Source organism: Choloepus didactylus, chromosome 5 (genome assembly GCF_015220235.1).
Source record: "Choloepus didactylus isolate mChoDid1 chromosome 5, mChoDid1.pri, whole genome shotgun sequence".
Taxonomy (NCBI): Eukaryota; Metazoa; Chordata; class Mammalia; order Pilosa; family Megalonychidae; genus Choloepus; species Choloepus didactylus.
In genome coordinates this window covers 57,326,131-57,344,961 of record NC_051311.1, presented here as the reverse complement: position 1 = coordinate 57,344,961, position 18,831 = coordinate 57,326,131, and positions in this window count along the sequence as shown.

Below are 18,831 nucleotides of genomic sequence, written 5' to 3'. Positions count from 1 at the left end.
TATAATTAAGATGTCAACTCTCCTAAATTGATTTATAGATTCAATGCAATACCAATTAAAATCCCAACAACTTACTTTGCTGAAATAGAAAAACCAATAACCAAATTTATGTGGAAGGGCAAGGCACCCCGTATAGCCAAAAAAAATCTTGAGAAAGAGGAATGAAATGGGAGGTCTTGCACTATCTGACTTTGAAGCATATTACAAAGCTACAGTGCTCAAAACAGCATGGTACTGCATAAGTACAGAGATACTGACCAATGGAATCAAATTGAGTGTTCAGAAATAGACTCTGGCACCTACGGACAACTGATCTTTGATAAGGCAGTGAAGCCAAAGCAACTGGGACAGAGCAGCCTCTTCAATAAATGGTGTTTGGAGAACTGGATATCCATTTCCAAAAGAATGAAAGAGGACTCCTACCTCACACCTTGTACAAAAATTAACTCCAATTGGATCAAAGACCTAAACATAAGCACTAAGACCATAAGGCTCTTAGAAGACAATGTAGGGCAATATCTTAAAGATCTTGTAATAGGAGGTGGTTTCCTAGACCTTACACCCAAAGTGTGAGCAACCAAAGAACAAATAGACAAATGGGATCTCCTCAAAATCAAATACTTTTGTACTTCAAAGGACTTTGTTAGAGACGTAGAAAAGCAGCCTACACAATGGGAGACAATATTTGGAAACCACATATCCGATAAGGGTTTACTATCCTGAATATATAAAGCAATCCTACAACTCAACAACAGAAAGATGAACAATCCAATTAAAAAATGGGCAAAACCTCCCCCCTACGTGGGATCAGACACCCAGGGGAGTGAATCTCCCTGGCAACGTAGAATATGACTCCCGGGGAGGAATGTAGACCCGGCATCGTGGGACGGAGAACATCTTCTTGACCAAAAGGGGGATGTGAAAGGAAATGAAATAAGCTTCAGTGGCAGAGAGATTCCAAAAGGAGCCGAGAGGTCACTCTGGAGGGCACTCTTACGCACACTTTAGACAACCCTTTTTAGGTTCTAAAGAATTGGGGTAGCTGGTGGTGGATACCTGAAACTATCAAACTACAACCCAGAACCCATGAATCTCGAAGACAGGGGAAGGAAACAAACAGACAAAGGTACCCAGTGTTCTTTTTTACTTCAATTGCTCTTTTTCACTCTAATTATTATTCTTGTTATTTTTGTGTGTGTGCTAATGAAGGTGTCAGGGATTGATTTAGGTGATGAATGTACAACTATGTAATGGTACTGTAAACAATCGAAAGTACGATTTGTTTTGTATGATTGCGTGGTATGTGAATATATCTCAATAAAATGATGATTAAAAAAAATGGGCAAAAGACATGGACAGACACTTTTCTGAAGAGGAAATACAAATGGCTCAAAAACGTATCAAAAAATGCTCAACTTCACTGGCTACTAGGGAAATACAAATGAAAACCACAATGAAATATTATCTCACACCTACCAGAATGGCCATTATCCAAAAAACAGAAAATTACAAGTGCTGGAAAGGATGTGGAGAAAGAGGCACACTTATTCATTGTTGGTGGGAATGTAGAATGGTGCAACCACTCTGGAAGACAGTGTGGAGGTTCTTCAGGAAGCTAAGTATAGATTTGCCATATGACCCAGCTATTCTATTGCTAGGTATATACTCAAAGGAATGGAAAGTTAAGACACAAATGGACATTTGTAAACCAATGTTTATTGTGGCATTATTCACGATTGCCAAGAGATTGTGTTCTAGTTTGCTAACGCTGCCAGAATGCAAAACACCAGAAATGGATTGGCTTTTATAAAAGGGGGTTTATTTGGTTACAAAGTTACAGTCTTAAGGCCATAAAGTGTCCCTCAACAAAGGGTACCTTCACTGGAGGATGACCAATGGGGTCCAGAAAATCTCTGTTAGCTGGGAAGGCTCATGGCTGGTGTCTGCTCCAAAGTGCTGGTTTCAAAATGGCTTTCTCCCAGGACGTTCCTCTCTAGGCTGCAGTGCCTCAAAAGTGTCACTCTTAGTTGCACTTGGGGTATTTTTCCTCTCTCAGCTTCTCCAGAGCAAGAGTCTGCTTTCAGCGGCCGTCTTCAAACTCTCTCTCATCTGCAGCTCCTATGCTTTCTTCAAAGTGTCCCTCTTGGCTGTAGCTCCTCTTCAAAATGTCACTCTCAGCTGCACTGAGTTCCTTCTGTTTGTCAGTTCATTTATATGGCTCCAGTGATTTTTTAGACCCACCCTGAATGGGTGGGTAATAACTCCATGGAAATTATCCAATCAGAGTCATCACCCACAGTTTAGTGGGGTGCACCTCCGTGGAAACACTCAAAAGATTCCAATCTAATCAGCACTAAAACGTCTGCCCCACAAGATTGCATCAAAGAATATGGCTTTTTCTTGGGTACATAATGCATTCAAACCAGAACAGATGGAAATGGCTGAAATGTCCATCAGTGGATGAGTGGATAAACAAACTGTGGTACATACACATGATAGAACATTATGCAGCTGTAAGACAGAACAAAGACATGGAACATATAACAAGGTGGATGAACCTTGAGGACATTATGTTGAGTGAAGTTAGCCAGAAACAAAAGGACAAATACTGTATGGTGTCACTAATATGAACTAACATTAAGGAGCAAACTTTGAGAGTTAAAAGGTGGTAACACCGGCTACCAGAGATAGAGAGTAGAGAGTGGGCATTTAATGCTGAAGGACTACAGAATATTCAGCAGGATTGATTGTATAGATCCAGAAATAGATAGCATAATACTGTGTGAAGGTAGCACAATATTGCAAGTACACTGAACAAAGATGTCTGTGAGTAAAGCTGAAAGAGGTGGGATAGGGGAATGTATGACACCAGAGGTAAAGATAGATGATAAAGACTGGAACTTGGCAAAAACTGGAGTGGCCAATGACTGTTGCCAAATATACAAATATAAAAATATTTTTACATGTGGGAGAACAAGTGACGATCAACCATGCAGAGTGTTGAAAAGGGATGGTATTTGAGAAAAAAACATAATCAAAGCAAACTGGAGTCTATGGTCAACAGTAACATTATAATATGCTTCCATTAAATGTAACAAAGGCAATATACTAAAGTTTAATGTGTATGAGAGGGGGATATAAGGGAGGGATATGGGATTCTTGGTAGTGGTGTTGTTTTCTGTCCTTACTATTATATTGTATTGTATGACATTTTATTTTTCTTTTTATTATCTTTTTTATTATTTGCCAGAAAAATCTTTTTCATAGTAATCAATATGTTCAAGTACTGACTATGGTGATAAATGTACAAGTATATGATGATACTGTGAACAACTGACTGTACACTGTGGATAATTGTATGGTATGTGAATATTTCTCTATAAAATTGTAGGAAAAAATATAAATACAGGTAAAAATGCTGGAGAAAACATGGAGAGAGGGGTGTTACCCATTTACTGTTGATAAGGAGGCAGAATGGTGTAGACTTTCTGGAGGTCAGTGTGATCATTCCACAGGAAACTAAGTATGTGGGGGCCATGGGGTCCTGAAACCTCATTATGGGGTGTGTATTTGGAAGAACTGAGAGCAGGGACATGGATGGACATTTGCACACTGGTGTTCATGGAGTCAGTGTTCATGATTTGCCATGGGTGAAGGTGGCCTAAGGGTACATTGACTGAGGAACAGAGTGGTGAACTGTGGTGTATGCATACAATGGAATATTGAGCAACTATGAGAAGGAGTGAAGTTGTGAGACATGCAAGCAGGTGAATGGATCCTGTAGACAGCATTTTGAGTGAAGTACACCAGAAACTAAGGCAAACACTATAATGCCTCACCAATATGGACGAACTACAATGTGTAAACTCAGAATTGAATCTTAGAGCACAGCCTAACAGGGAAATGCTTATAATTGTGCCTAAGAGTCTCCCCGAGTGCCTCTTTGTTGCCAAGATGTGGCCCTCTCTCTCTAGTTAAGCCATCTCAGTGGGTGATCTCGCTGCTCTCCCCCGCTACGTGGGACCTGACTCCGAGGGATGTAAATCTCCCTGGCAACGTTGGATATGACTCCCAGGGATGAATGTGAAGCAGCATTGTGGGATTGAGAACATCTTCTTGACCAAAAGGGGGATGTGAAATGAAACAAAATAAAGCTTCAGTGGCTGAGAGATTTCAAATGGAGTAGAGAGGTCACTCTAGTGGATGTCTTATGCACTATACAGATACACTTTTTAGGTTTTAATGTATTGGAATAGCTAGAAGTAAATCCCTGGAATTATCAAACTCCAACTCAATAGCCTTGACTATTGTATAACAGTGTAGCTTACAAGGGTTGACAGTGTGATTGTGAAAACCTTGTGGATTGTACTCCCTTTATCCAGTGTATGGATGGATGAATAGAAGACTGAATGAAAAATAGGGTGGGATGGGGGGAATGATTTGGGTGTTCTTTTTTACTTTTATTTCTTACTCTGATTCTGATTCTTTCTGGTGTAAGGAAACAGGTCAAAAATAGATTGGGGTGATGAAGTCATAACTATATGATGGTACTGTGAACAGATAATTGTACACCATAGATGATTATATGGTATGTGAATATGTCTCAATAAAATTGAATTTAATTTAAAAAAAAGCCAATCCATTTCTGGTATTTTGCATAATGGCAGAATTAGCAAACTGGAACAGCCTTTATTTCTGTAAAGGGCATCATCAGCATCCTCATATCTTAGGGTAAAACCTGAAAGATTCTCACAGCCTTCCTCTCCTTCCCACCACAGGTTTATTTATTCTCTACTTCTCTCAATTTTGCCTCAGAAGTATCTCTAGATTCCAGCCTCCCCATCCAATTGCCATTAACATTCGCCTACATTTCTGTAAAGGCCCCTAACATAACTTGATACCTCCAGCCTTTGCCTTCTTCAACGCATCCTCCATGCTGCTTCCAGAATGTGTTTCCAAAAACGAATACAAACTCTTCGTGTTGCACTGCTATTCCAAGATGTCTATTCCAAAACCTATTGCTGTGTAACAAGCAACTCCAAATGTAGTGGTTTAGAAGAAAAAAAAAAAAAAAAACAAAACTGTGTGTCACAGGCTCAACACATAGCTGCTCTGCTCTTCGTTGGGGTTTTTCATGCAGTTGCAGCCAGAGGTCAGCTGGGAGTGGAGTCCTCAGAAGGTCTGGCTGGGTTAGTTCCAAGATGGCTAGAACAGCTGTCTGCTCATGGCATCTCTTGTGATTTGCTTCCTCGCAGCATCATGGATGCAGGCTTCTTACATAGCAACTGGCTTCCCCTAGAATAAGTGTTCCAAGAGATCAAGTTAGAAGCTGCAATGGGCTCAGAAATCACACAGTGTCACTTGCACCATATTCTATTGGTTCTGTAGAGCCAACCCAGATTCACCGCAGACAAGGACTAGCGAGAGCATTGTTTATGTGTGAGGGGAGCATCTTGGATGATAGCTTTATGATGTCCTTCAGCTCCTTGTTATGTAAAGTCCATACTCTATAAAAGGCATACAAACACATCACCATCAAGCCTCAGTTTACCTCTTGGTTTTATCCCCTGCTATTCTTCCCAGTACCTGTATCCAACTGTACTCACTGTACTCTGTGTTACAGTGATGTTCAAAATTCATCTCTGTGCATTTGCTATTCTGCCTGCTTGGAATGCTGTTTTCTCTTTGGCCAACTCTTACCTGTCTTTTTATGGCAGTGGAGTAGGTAGATCCTCTGTAATGTGCAGGCATTATACCTTTCCCTGTGTAGCTTTTCACTTCGCCTTTCATTGCTCCCTTTTCTATATCTCCAGCACTCCATCCAAACCTCCACTAATCCATTAATCATGTTGCATTGTGATTATTTTTTTCATGTCTGTCTCTCCCTCTAGACTGTGCCCACTTTGTGCAGAGCCACAAAAAATCAATTTATCTCTAGATCCACAGGATCTTGCACAGTGACTGGCACATACTATGTGCATATATTTTTGTTTGATGAACGAATAAAATTAATGAATGAGCTTAACTTAGTCAAATAATTCACACCTCATAAATATGTAACTTTTTTAGCTGGCCTAGTTCTTTTTAATGTAAACATTTTATGGAAGTATAACATACATGAAGAGGAGTACACAAATCAAAAGCGTACTGCTCATTGAATTTTTGCAAATAATGTGTAATTAACATTTAGGTCAGGAAACCAAACGTGACCAGCATTCCAGAAGCTCCTTGTTCCCCTTCAATTACTAACCCCCTCCAATGCTAATGATGATCCTGACTTTCTGGCTTAAGAGATTTGTTTGCCTGTTTTTGAACTTTATATAAATGGAATCATGCATTATGTTTTCTTTTTTCTGCTTCTTTCACTCAACATTGTGTTTGTCAGTTCATCCATGTTGTAGTGTATATTCGTAGTTAATTTATTCTCATTGATAATATAGCATTCCATTATATGAATAAACCATAATTTGTTACTTATTCTCCTGTTGATGACAATTTAGTTATTAAAAATAGTGCAAACTATGAAAATTCTTATAAATATCTTTCGGTGAACATGAATACACATTTCCGTTGGTTATATATAGCAAGAATGGAATTGCTGTGTCATACTGTATGCTTATGTTCTAGTAGACACTGCTAAACAGTGTTCTACAGAACTACTCTGACTAGTTTTTACGAAATCAATTCTAAATATTTTTATTAGAGGAGTTGTAGGTTTACAGAAAAGTCATGCAGAAAATACAGAGTTCCCATATAACCCCATTTACTCACACAGTTTTCTCTATTATTGACACTTTGCATTAGTGTGCTAACCTTGTTACAATCCAAGAAACAATAGTATTACAATTATACTATTAATTGTAGTCCATAGTTTACATTATGGTTCACTGTTTGTGTTGTACAGTCCTATGGTTTTGTTTTGTTTTTTAATTTTATCCTAGTAACATATATACAACCTAAAGTTTCACTCTTTTAACCACATTCAGATATATACATCAATGGTGTTAATTAAACCCACAATATTGTGCTAACATCCCCTCCATCCTTTACCAAAACTTCTCCATCAACACAAACACACACTCTGTACCAATTAAGCTTTAACTCCCATTTCCCTACCCCCACCCCAGTCCTGGTAAACTGTATTCCAATTTCTGACTCTATGAATTTTCTTATTCTATTTATTTCATATCAGTGAAGTCATATAATATTTGTCCTTTTGTGTCTGGATTTTACTTGACATAGTGGCTTCAAGCTTCATCCATGTTGTCACATGTTTCAGAACTTCATTCCTTTTTACACTGAATAATATTCCATTGTATTTATATTCCACATTTTGTTTATCCATTCATTTTTTGATGGATTCTTGGGTTGCTTTCATCTCGCGGCAACTGTGAATAATGCCACTATGAATATCAGTGTGCAAATATCTGTCCCTGCTTTCAATTCTTTTGGGTATATACCTAAAAGGGGGATTGCGTGTTTTATGATAATTCCATACTCAATTTTCTGAGGAGCCACCAGACTATTTTCCACAGTGGCTGCACCATTTTACATTCCCAGCAACAATGTTTAAGTGATCTCATTTCTCCACATCCACTCTAACATTTGTTATTTTCCATTTTTTAGATATTAAGCATTCTAGTGTCTGAAATGGTATCTCATTGTGATTTCAGTTGCATTTTCCTACTGGCTAATGATGTTGAGCATTTATACATGTGTTTATTGACCACTTGTATACCTTCTTTCCAGAAATGTTGAATTATTCAAGTCTTCTGCCCTTTTTATAATTGGATTGTTTGTCTTTTTGAGGTTGAGTTGTAGGATTTTTTATGTATTCTAGATATTAAATTTTTATCAGATTTGTGTTTTCCAAATATCTTCTCCCAGCCTGTAGACTGTCTTCATACTTTCATGATGCAGTCCTTTGATGCACAGAAGTTTTAATTTTTGATTAAGTCCCATTTATCTATTTTTTCTTTTGTGGCTTGTGCTTTTGGTGACCATCTAATAAACCACTGTCTAATGCAAAGTACTAAAGATGCTTCCATACATTTTCTTCCAGGACTTTTATAGTTTTGATTCTTATATTTAGGTCTTAGATCCATTTTGAGTTAATTTTTGTAGATGGTGTGACATAGTGGTTGACCTTCATTTTTTTACATGTGGATATCCAGTTTTCCTAGCACTGTTTGTTGAAGAGACTATCCTTTCCCCATCTAGTGAACTTGAATCCTTGTCAAAAATCAATTGGCTCCACTGTCTCAGACCCTGCTTCTGTCACCCTGTTCCTCAAGTCAGGCTTGGGGTTCTCCAGGGCTAGCCTGGGCTGGCAGTGGAAGGAGACCTAAGCTGTCTAATGCCAGCTAGTCTAGACTAGAAGAGATTCCAGCTGGAGACTGATGTGGACAAGCTCCTGGACATGGAGACTCACACTGCCCGAGTCAAGGAGCTGCTGGTTGACTGTTACAAACCCACTGAGGCCTTCATCTCTGCTCTGCTGGACAAGATCCAGGGCATGCAGAAGCTGAGTACACCCTAGAAGAAGTCAGGGTCCCTGACCCAGGTGAACTGTGGCTTCCACAGGACGATCGCTGCCTCCCCACCTTGTAGCAGCAGCAATACCCAGGGGGCCCTGCAGCCAGGCCTGGTGCCAGTAGCAGGGATCCCCATGCCCTTGGCCCAGGGGCCTCTTCCCCTGCCCCCTCAGTTTTCCATGTTTGGGATTTTATATTGTTATTAACCTCATGGGACTTTTTGTGTTTTTATACTGACTCTGTGGCACAGGCCCTTTAATAAAGCTAGGATATGCCTTTGGTGCAAAAAAAAAATAAAAATAAAAATCTATTAGTTATAGATGTGAGGGTTTATTTCTGAACTCTCAATTTGATTTCACGGGTCACGTGGATAAGTGTGGTCATGTATCTGTACTTGTGCCCGTACCATGTTGTTTTGATTACTGTTGCTTCATAATAAGTGTTAAAATCTGGAAGTGTGACTCCTCCAGCATCATTCTTCCTTTTCAACATGGTTGGGCTATTTGGGGACCCTTATCCTTCCATATGAATTTGAGGTTTGGCTTTTTCACTTCTGCAAAGTAAGCTGTTGTAATTTCAATTGAGATTGTGTTGAATTTGTAAATCACTATGGGTAGAATTGACATCCTGGTGATATTTAGTTTTCCAATCCGTGAACACCGAATGTCCTTCCATTTTTCCAGTTCTTCGCTGATTTCTCTTAGAAATGTTCTGTAGTTTTCTGTGTACAAATCATCTACATCCTTGGTTAAATTTATTCCTAGATATTTGATTCTTTTAGTTGCTAATGTAAATAAAATTTTTTTCCTGATTTCTTCTTCAGATTGTTCACTACTGGTGTATAGAAACACCACTAGTTTTTTTGGGTTGATCTTGTACCCTACCAGTTTGCAGAATTTGTTTATTAGCTCTAGTAGCTTTGTTGTGGTTGTTTCTGGCTTTTCTATGTATAGGATTATGTTATCTGCAAATAGGTAAAATTTTACCTCTTTCTTTCCAATTTGGATGGCTTTTATTTCTCTTTTGTTGCCTAATTGCTCCACTGGAACTTCCAGTACAATATTGAAAATAACTGTGGTGACATTAGGCATCCTTGTCTTGCTCCTGATCTTAGAAAGCTTCTAGTCTTTCACCACTGAGTATGTTAGCTATGGGTTTTTCATATATGACCTTTATCATGTTGAGGAAGTTTCCTTCTATATTCCTAGTATTTGAAGGTGTTTTTTTTTTTTTTTTTTTTTGTATTGGGGCGGGGGGTGGTGCTAGATTTTGTCAAATGTCTTTTCTGCATCACTTGAGATGGTCAGGTGATTTTTAACCCTTGTTCTGTTAATGTGGTGTATGACGTTGATTGTCTTTCTTACATTGAACCACGCTTGCGTAACTGGGATAAATTCCACTTGATCGTGGTGTATAATAATTTTAACTTGCTCTTGGATTCAGTTTACTAGCATTTTGCTGAGGATTTTTGCATCTATATTCAGAAGGGATATTGGTCTGTAATTTATTTTCTTGTATATTTCTCTGGCATTGGTATTAGGGTGATGTTGGCTTCATAGAATGAGTTAGGGAGGGTTCACTCCTCTTCAATTTTTGGAAGAGTTTGTGCAGGACTGGTGTTACTACTTCTTGGGATGTTTGCTAATATTCACCAGTGACACCATCTGGTCCTGGACTTTTCTCTATTGGAAGGTTTTTGATGACTGAGTCCATCTCTTTACTTGTTATTGGTCTGTTAAAATCTTTTCTTCTTCAAGCAGTGCAGGTAATTTGTGTGTTTCTAGCAATGTGTCTATTTCATTTGGTTACCTAATTTCTTGATGTACAGGTGTTCGCACTATTTTCTTATGTATATTTTTTATTTCTGCAATGTTGGTAGTAATGTCTCCCCTTTCAGTTCTGAGTTTAGCTATTTGTGTATCTCTCTTTTTTTTAACCAAGTGGATCACTGCTTTTATTTAATCCTTACTAGGAATTTTGAATAAAAATGCAGAACATAATCTGAGTTAATATGTAGAAAAATAAAATTTTGGCAAAACAAAAACTATTGTTTAGGAAATTAAATTGTACACTAGTATTTTCCTTATGTACTTAGCAGTGAAATATGTTACAGACATTTCATTCTAAGAAGTCAGTTTCATGGTTATAAAAAACTAAGTTAATTTAATGAAATTTACATTGCATATAGAAAGCATGATACAAATGGAAATTTAAGTTTCTATATTAGTAAAGAAACCCAGTTTGCTAAAAGTAGCATTAATATCATTCACATTAGATTTTAATTTGTTATACATCTTTGTAGTTCAGCAAATGCCCTTAATAATGAAGAACAAAAAGTATTATTTACTTAGGACAAAAATAACTTGGTTTATGTAAAATGGGGGGAAGGGAGAACCAAAATATTTTTACATGCTTATTTAATTTAGAAACACAGAATTTTCATGAATTTAAGAGGAATGGAAATATTTAAAAACTAATAAAAAAATTGGTCTCATAATTGAGGATTCAAATGGTTATGTAACTCTTCAATCCATCTGCTTTCATAAAACCAAAATGTTGAACACAAGTTGAAGCAACGAAGTTCACATTATTTTGTGTTCCTAAGTATCAAATTGCATGAATTTATTATGAATTACATTTAAAGAACATTACAGATTTAGAAACAGGAGTACAGAACTGCCTGATTCTTTTTAATTCCACAAATTTTTTTCTTTGTCAGTGTAGCTAAAGATTTGCTGATTTTATTAATCTTTTTAAAGAACCAACTTTTAGATTCATTGATTCTTGCTATTGTTTTTATTCTCTATTTCATTGATGTTCACTCTAATCTTTGTTATTTCCCTCCTTCTGCTTGCTTTGGCTTTACTCTGCTCTTATTCCTCCAGTTGTGAAGTTGGGAGTGTGACTTGAGATATTTTTCTTTTTTAATGTAAACTTTTAGAGCTATAAATTTCCCTCTTAGCACTGCCTTTGCTGCATCGTGTAAATTTGATATGTTGTGTTTTCATTTTCATTTGCCTCAAGATATTTCATAACATACCTGGTGATTTCATCTTTTGACCTTATATCCTGTTTAAGGATGTCATTTAATTTCCACATATTTGTATTTTTTCCAGTTCTCACTCTGATATTGATTTCTAGCTTCATTCCATTGTGGTCAGAAAAGATACATTGTATGATTTCAATACATTTTAATTTATTGAGACTTTGTTTCTCCTCAATTCAAAATTCTAAACATCTTTGAATAAATCGCAACTTCCTAGACAGGAGCTGAGCTCAACAAGTTTAAAACCTTGGCATGATCCCTTTACCTTGCTGGAAGGTCCTAGTGCTTTGAGAATGTTCATCAGCTTTGCCCCAGTATTGTCACCACGAAAAGCTGTCAAAGTTGTTTTAAAAGCCGTTTTTGCTTCCAGTTTCAGCCACTCAGACATGTTCTGAATCATCTATAAAACCCACATAACCAAGTTGTTGACAAAAAAATTAAGTAATTTGACACCTGTGGGATACTATTTGATAAATCTCAAGTTGACAATCCTACAGAGATCTGTAACTTGAGTTTTTAAAATCTGTTTTCCATATCTATCACAAGAACATAATTTTCTCACCTCTATACTACATAAATCTCGAGATGCTTGGAGCTGTGCACAGGAAATGCACGTTATAAATATGCTTGAGGTAATAATTTAAAAAGTCAAAATATTCATTTTGCTTGTTTCATAGGGCAGCTTCAAGCAATGCTCCAGTGTAATGATAGATTTATATAATCTAACTTCTTCAAGAGTGCTATTCAAAGACAGATTTTCATTTTCAAATTACTATAGTTAAGAGTTTTGCCTAGGAAGGCAACATTCTAATCTAGAATGTTAGTGCCACAAGGGCAAAGACTGTGCCTAATTAGTCACAGTAGCCTCAACATCCAGATGGCATCTGGGTCTTAGTAGATGCTTAATAAGTAATGGTTGAAAGGAAAGAAGTAAGGGAGGAAGGGAGGCAGGAAGGGGAAGAAAGGAGGGAAGAACCTTTAGAAAATCAGCTCATTTTTAAGGGATTCTTATATATATATAAAATGGTACCTACTATGCAAGAAAGTGCTAAGTGAGAATAATCACCTGAAGAAACAGACCTTGGTGCCTGAGGCTCTGGATGAGCTCCTGAATGGTAGGAACCATGTCTCGTTCATCCATGTACCTCATGGTTTTCCCCTTTCATTGTTACTGAATTGATATTTGCTAAATTGTATTATTTATTGATTGAGGAGGCAAATCTAATGATGAGAAAAAGATACTGCTATCCACCTATAGAAAAAGAGTTTTCTTCATCAAGTGTGACATGTTTCAAAGTTCTTGTGTACTTCCAAACCCCTTGTATATTTGATAATATTTTAAGGAGGAAAAACCCCTTGAGCTCATTTAATTTTCTTACTCTGGTTCTTTCACCTTTTTTTTTCCCCCACCTAACTCAGGTATTAAGTGTATGTGAAGATGTTACCAACCCGTGTGCTGAAACTTATGCTTCGGTCTGTTTTTCCAGGTGGTGAATGTAGCAATCACAGTTTCTGACTGCTTCAGTGCAAAAAGTGCTTCTACATCTAGCAGCTCTTATAAACCTAGCATCAGTCATGAGAGGTAGACAGGGATTATTCTTCCCAGGAGATATCCAGGGGTCAAAAAGATTAAATATATTTTCCTAGGCTCACAAATTTAAATGCATCTGGGGCTGAGCAGACAAGTTAAACGTGTGAAACTGGCAGCAAAACATTGAAATTTTTTAGGGAACGGGAAAGTGTAAGCTCTGTCTGAATACATTCAGATTCATATTTTAAAAGCATGGTGGACACTAATCTTCAAGGCAGATTCTTCCTTGTGGGCTGCTGGTTTATGACTCTTGATCATGCCCTAAGTGACAGAGCCGGGTAAAGAAGCAGGCAGCTCGAAGACCCCCCTCATTTGGTACCTGGTCTAGAGTTCAATCTGCTCCACCATCTTACCCCAACAGTTCCCTTGGGACTGATGACACTCAATACATCTCTTCATTAAAACAATTTTTCTAGATTTTGTTTTTGAGTTTGTAATACTTACAAATGGTGCAAAATTCAAAAGGCACAAAGGACACTAGTGCCAAATAGTTTTCCTTCCTTCTCCAGAACCCTAGTTACTCAGTTCCCCCTTTTCTTTCATTTACTAAAAAAGATGTAGCTTCTTATCATTCAAATGCTATTTTTTCCTGAATAATATATCTTGGGGAATTCTCCTATTGGTGCATATAGAACTGTCTCTTTCTTTATAATGGCTGCATTGAATTCCAATTACGGGTGTGCCATCTTTTATTTTACCAGTCCTTGTTGTTGGATCTTCAGATTGTTTCTAATCTTTGGCTCTAACAGGCAGTGCTGCATTGAATATCTATGGCACTTTCTTTTGAGTAAATGAAACACATGGACAACTGATTATCACTTAGCCACGAAACAGTCAATTGACTTACTCATGTTTTAGATTCAAAACTGTAGCATTAGTCCTACCAACCTTTCATAACTCCCTTAGTGAAGGAAATGTTTTCCTAGACCCTCTCCCTATAACCAGATAATTAAAAACAAAACAAAATGACAACAACAACAACAAACAGATGCTTTGTTTAATAGTTATGGTGCACATTACAAAATACTATGCACCATACCTCATTCATTGCCCAAAAACTACATCATAATGGTAATTCCTCATAGATTCAATATCATCTGGAAATAAACGGTTCCAACTAAGTGAATTTTTCCAGCAACTCATCAATGTAGAACTGAAGTTTGTTTTACTGAAATAATGTTGATTGGAAATCTTTATATAATTCCCAGCTCTGTCAAATATAATAGACTCATCTTGTGTGCTCAGCATAGGGGCTTTGAATAGCCATCATCGCCATGTGCCGATACTTACTAAGCACCTGGACAAAATGTGGCCTGAGTGCTCTGATACTAAAGAGGCCCACATTTCCTCCAGGAAACTGCTGATGGCTAAAGACTGATCAGTGCTCCTCCACTGCCATCTAGCGTCCCTTAACACACTGTAGGGAAATTGTTTCCTTGCCCTTCAGCTATGCCGTAAGCCCTGTGAGGGCATGGATGATGTTTTTGTCACTTCTGTGTACCCTGCTCCCAACAACAGTATTTAGCCTACAATGATCAATCCATAACTATTTGTTGATTGAGCGAATGATTGAATAAATGAACGAAGGAGTGAATCTATAACTTCCTGTTTTCCTTTTCTGAGTTCTCTCTGCTTTTTATAAATTTGATTTTCTTCTTCTTTTGCACTGTTGCTCCTTTCACATTCAGCATGTCAGACTTTGGCCACTGTCCCTTCCAATCTTCTGTAGCCTGAGAAGTCCAACTGATGGAGCAGGTAAGATTGGGTTTAAAAATGAATAAGGAATGGAGGGCGTTCCATGATTCAAGTTTACTGCTTTAGTGCATAATCTTTCTGATGGGTGTTTTGGGAATCTGAAGATATATTTTGTCTCCCTCCTGGTACTTGTGTTCTGAATACAGTAGTCAGTTAACTGATTGCTAGGTTAAAAAGTTATTACTCTTCTGCAAGTCTACAGAAATTCATTAGCCTTAGTCTAGTTATGTGGCCAACACAGTGCTAGGAAGTATGGGATTATACAGCACCATGCTGACCCATGGCAAGAGCTTAATATATATTTATCAATTGATAAAAGAAAAGCCTAGAGCATGGTCTCACTGGTCTCAGTAATAATAGCTAATGTATGGAGCACCTTCTCAGGACCAGGTCATTTACTTATATTATCTCATTTAATCTCCAATGCATTCCACACTTTTGTAATCTCCATTGTAAACACCTGGAAGCCAGGAATTTTGTGTTTATCCCCAGTACCTACAACAAGGCCTGGCACATAGTAGCAGCAATTCTGTGCCAGGCTTTTTGCCAGGTGTTTTATGTTATGGTATCTCATATATTACTTTGTTACACCCCTAAGAGACAGGTATATTACATTATTCTCATTTTATAGACACAGATAAGGAAGCTGAAGTTCAGAGAGGTTGGATAACTTGCTCCTGGGCAGTTAGCAGTCGAGTCTGGATCTGGACCACAGAGGCAATTTGAAGTCCATTTTCTATCCCATATAAATTATGTCCTGGGAGTTCATTCTCCAAGGGCTCATTTTTCTTACAGAGCTGCAGTCTAGATCGCCAAAGCTTTTAGTGGCAAGTAGTGTCTCTTCCATTTTGCACTGATGGTATTTCAGCAAGTTCTAACAGGATGGAGAGAAGACTGGATCATGGTTTTATTCAGGCTCTGGCCTAATGTCCACAACACAAGGTCACAAAGTCAAGAAGTGAGATGGCTGCTTTTCCAGGATCAGATTTCATTCAGGATTCTTCAGATCCTCCTACTTTTAAAAAACTATGTCTGATGACTTTTGAGAAACAAATGACTTTATGGGTAGAAGAGGGTGGTCAGAGGAACTCAAAAGCAGAGATGATTTTATATTCCTGCCCACCTCTCTGACACAAGGGAAGCCAAAAAATATAGCTTACATTGGTGAAGTTGTTCCTAAGCAGAAAATGTTCCAATTTTCAATGATGTGGGCACAGATTCTTTTTGGCTACAGTTTTTGCAGCAGCCTGCTTTACTTGCACTGCAGTGATTGCTGAAAGTTAAGTCATACCCTCCATAAGCAGAGAGTCAGCCCCTGATCTCCTGGAGAATAATCATACTCAGACTGTGGAACCTTGGAGATACTTTGGCAATCCTTCCCCATGCACTTTAGCTTGTTCTTGGGAAAAGGGGCGAGGGAAGAGACATGTTTCATGCAAAACCAAACAACTCAGAATTAATGTCAACACATTTCTCCCATCAGACGCCAATGTGGTAGACTGGGTTTTTGGTAAGGATAATAGTTTGGACATTTATTTAACAAACCCTCTGACAACGAAGATGATTTTTTCTGTTGTTGTTAGAAAGTCAGAACTGACTTCTACTCCCACATCCTAAACACCCATCATTTCATAAAACAGTATGGCCAGTGTTACAGAGGAGGGTAAGTGAGTATGAAAAGGGGAAGTTCCAGTTTGCGCAGCCTCTGGCCCACGGGTGACAGCTGAGGAAAGGGATGCTGCAGCTAGCCCCGAGATGCCAGGTTTGTCGAGGCAGCCAGGAGTCTCCAGGAAGCCAAAGTTTATTGTGTACTTCATCTGCGGCAGGAAATGAGGCAGATCCTCACACAGGTGCATGTGGTAGACATCACTATCTGCAGTTCATGAAAGAGGACAGAGAAGTTCAGAGGGGTTAATAGTAACCAAGATTAAAAGTCTTCACTGATCAACTATTTCTTTCCAGGAAAAAAGCAATCCAAACTTCTTTCCAGGGTCTTTCATGCTGTGGTGCTTGACTATCTCTCCAGCCTCATGTCACACCCTTCCACTACCTGCACCTGAACTTCAAGTTATGTGGAACCACCAGGGCCTCCCTGAGCAGACCCGCCTTGGTGCTTTGCCTCTGTTCTTATCTCAGGCTCCAGTGCTCTCTCCCAGGGCCACCTAGTAAATATCCACTAAATTTTTCAAATTTTGCTTAGGTGCCACCTCCTCCTCTAGGAAATTCTCTCTGACCTCATCCTCAGTTGGGGCTCCCTCTTAAGAGATTCTGTAGAACTCTGCTTCATTTGCCCTCTGTCAGATTACGATTAGCCATGAACACAAATGTGACCAGATCACTTTCTAGACTAACATGCTGCAGTGGCTTCCCACTGTCCACAGAATAAAGTTCAAAGTCTGAATAGAAGCATGGCATCCCATATATGACCCTATTGCTTTCTCTTCTAGAACTTCATTTCTCCCCCCAGCTTTTCCTTCTAGAACTGCATTGTCCAATTTGGTAGCTACCAGTCACATTTAGTCACGTTAGACACGTTTTGAGTATGCATTAGTTACACCTGGCTAGTGGCTACTATACTGGAGAGTGCAGATTTTTAGAGACTATGTCCATCATCGTAGAAAGTTCTATTGGATACTGCTGCTCTAGAGCCATCTTTCCTCACTTCTTGTATCAGCTTCACACTGTAATAATTTGGAACTTCTTGGACCTCTCTGCTTTTGCTTGGGCTGGTCCCTCTGCCTGGACTGCCCTTGCCACCCTTATTCTCCTGGATAACTTAGATAGCTCTCTAGACTAAGTTAAAGCATTGCATCCCCAGGAACCTTTCCATGAATCCCAGCAGGGCTTGGTGTCCCTCCTCATGTTCTTACAGCTTCCTCTGCTTACCTCTCTCATAGCACTTACCCTCTTGGCTACTGAATTTATCTGAATTGGGGAGACCTCAAGGACTCTGTGTCTTATTCATCGATTTCTTGCTCAACTGGCTCAATATGGTCAGGGATGTGCTATTTTTTCAGCTCAGGAAACATAATGCCTAGTGTAATAATTGCTTAGTAGATACTTTCTAAATGAATGAGTGAATGAATGAATGACTGTGGGCCAGCAGTAACACACCTTTGGGACAGCCTGGAGCTGCAAACTTTTGACATTTATCTCCCCCCTTTTTCTAAACTTTTTTTTTCCTGTTTACTATACAACAAAAGGAAAATATAGAAAAGTATCAAAGAAAAGCAAAAGCCACTCATCATCACATCACCCAGAGATCACAACCTTCTAACATCTTTTTAGATGTGTTATTAACTCTGGCTTAGTATCCTTTGATTCAGTATTCATTGTACAGTTTTTACTTAGTTTTACATAGCTTTAATTTGCACTCAGCAGACTGGACAGAGGGCAGTTGGGAAACTGCATAAAGAGCCTTCTCCAACAAAACTGGAAGGGGAACTCTAAGGTTATTCTCTGAAAGACAAACTAGTAGGACTGCTACTAGTTTGTCCAGAAAATTGCCCTTCTTTAGTTTCTTGCTCCCCCAACCCCTCCACCCCCCCACCAAAAAAAAAAAAAAAATGAGAGAGAGAGAGAGAGAACATGATGTAGAGGAGATTTAGAAGAGAAGAACATTGTTTGGTTCATAAAACGTAGTTGGTGGCTCAATATAATAGCAGTTCTTAACTTTGTCCTAGAAAACAGTGCCAGTTGTTTTCATTGTCCCCCCAGATCCACTTTCCATACTCTTCCCTCCTGTTCTGAACCCTGGGAGGCTAACCCCTATGGACAACATACCCCAGCTGCATTGCTTGCTGGCTTCCAGTTGGGTTTGCCAAACAGGAGGCACAAGCTGGGGGATCAGAGGGTAGGACAAGAGAAGTTGGGATCTTAATTCCCCCTTCCCCCTGCTCACCTGG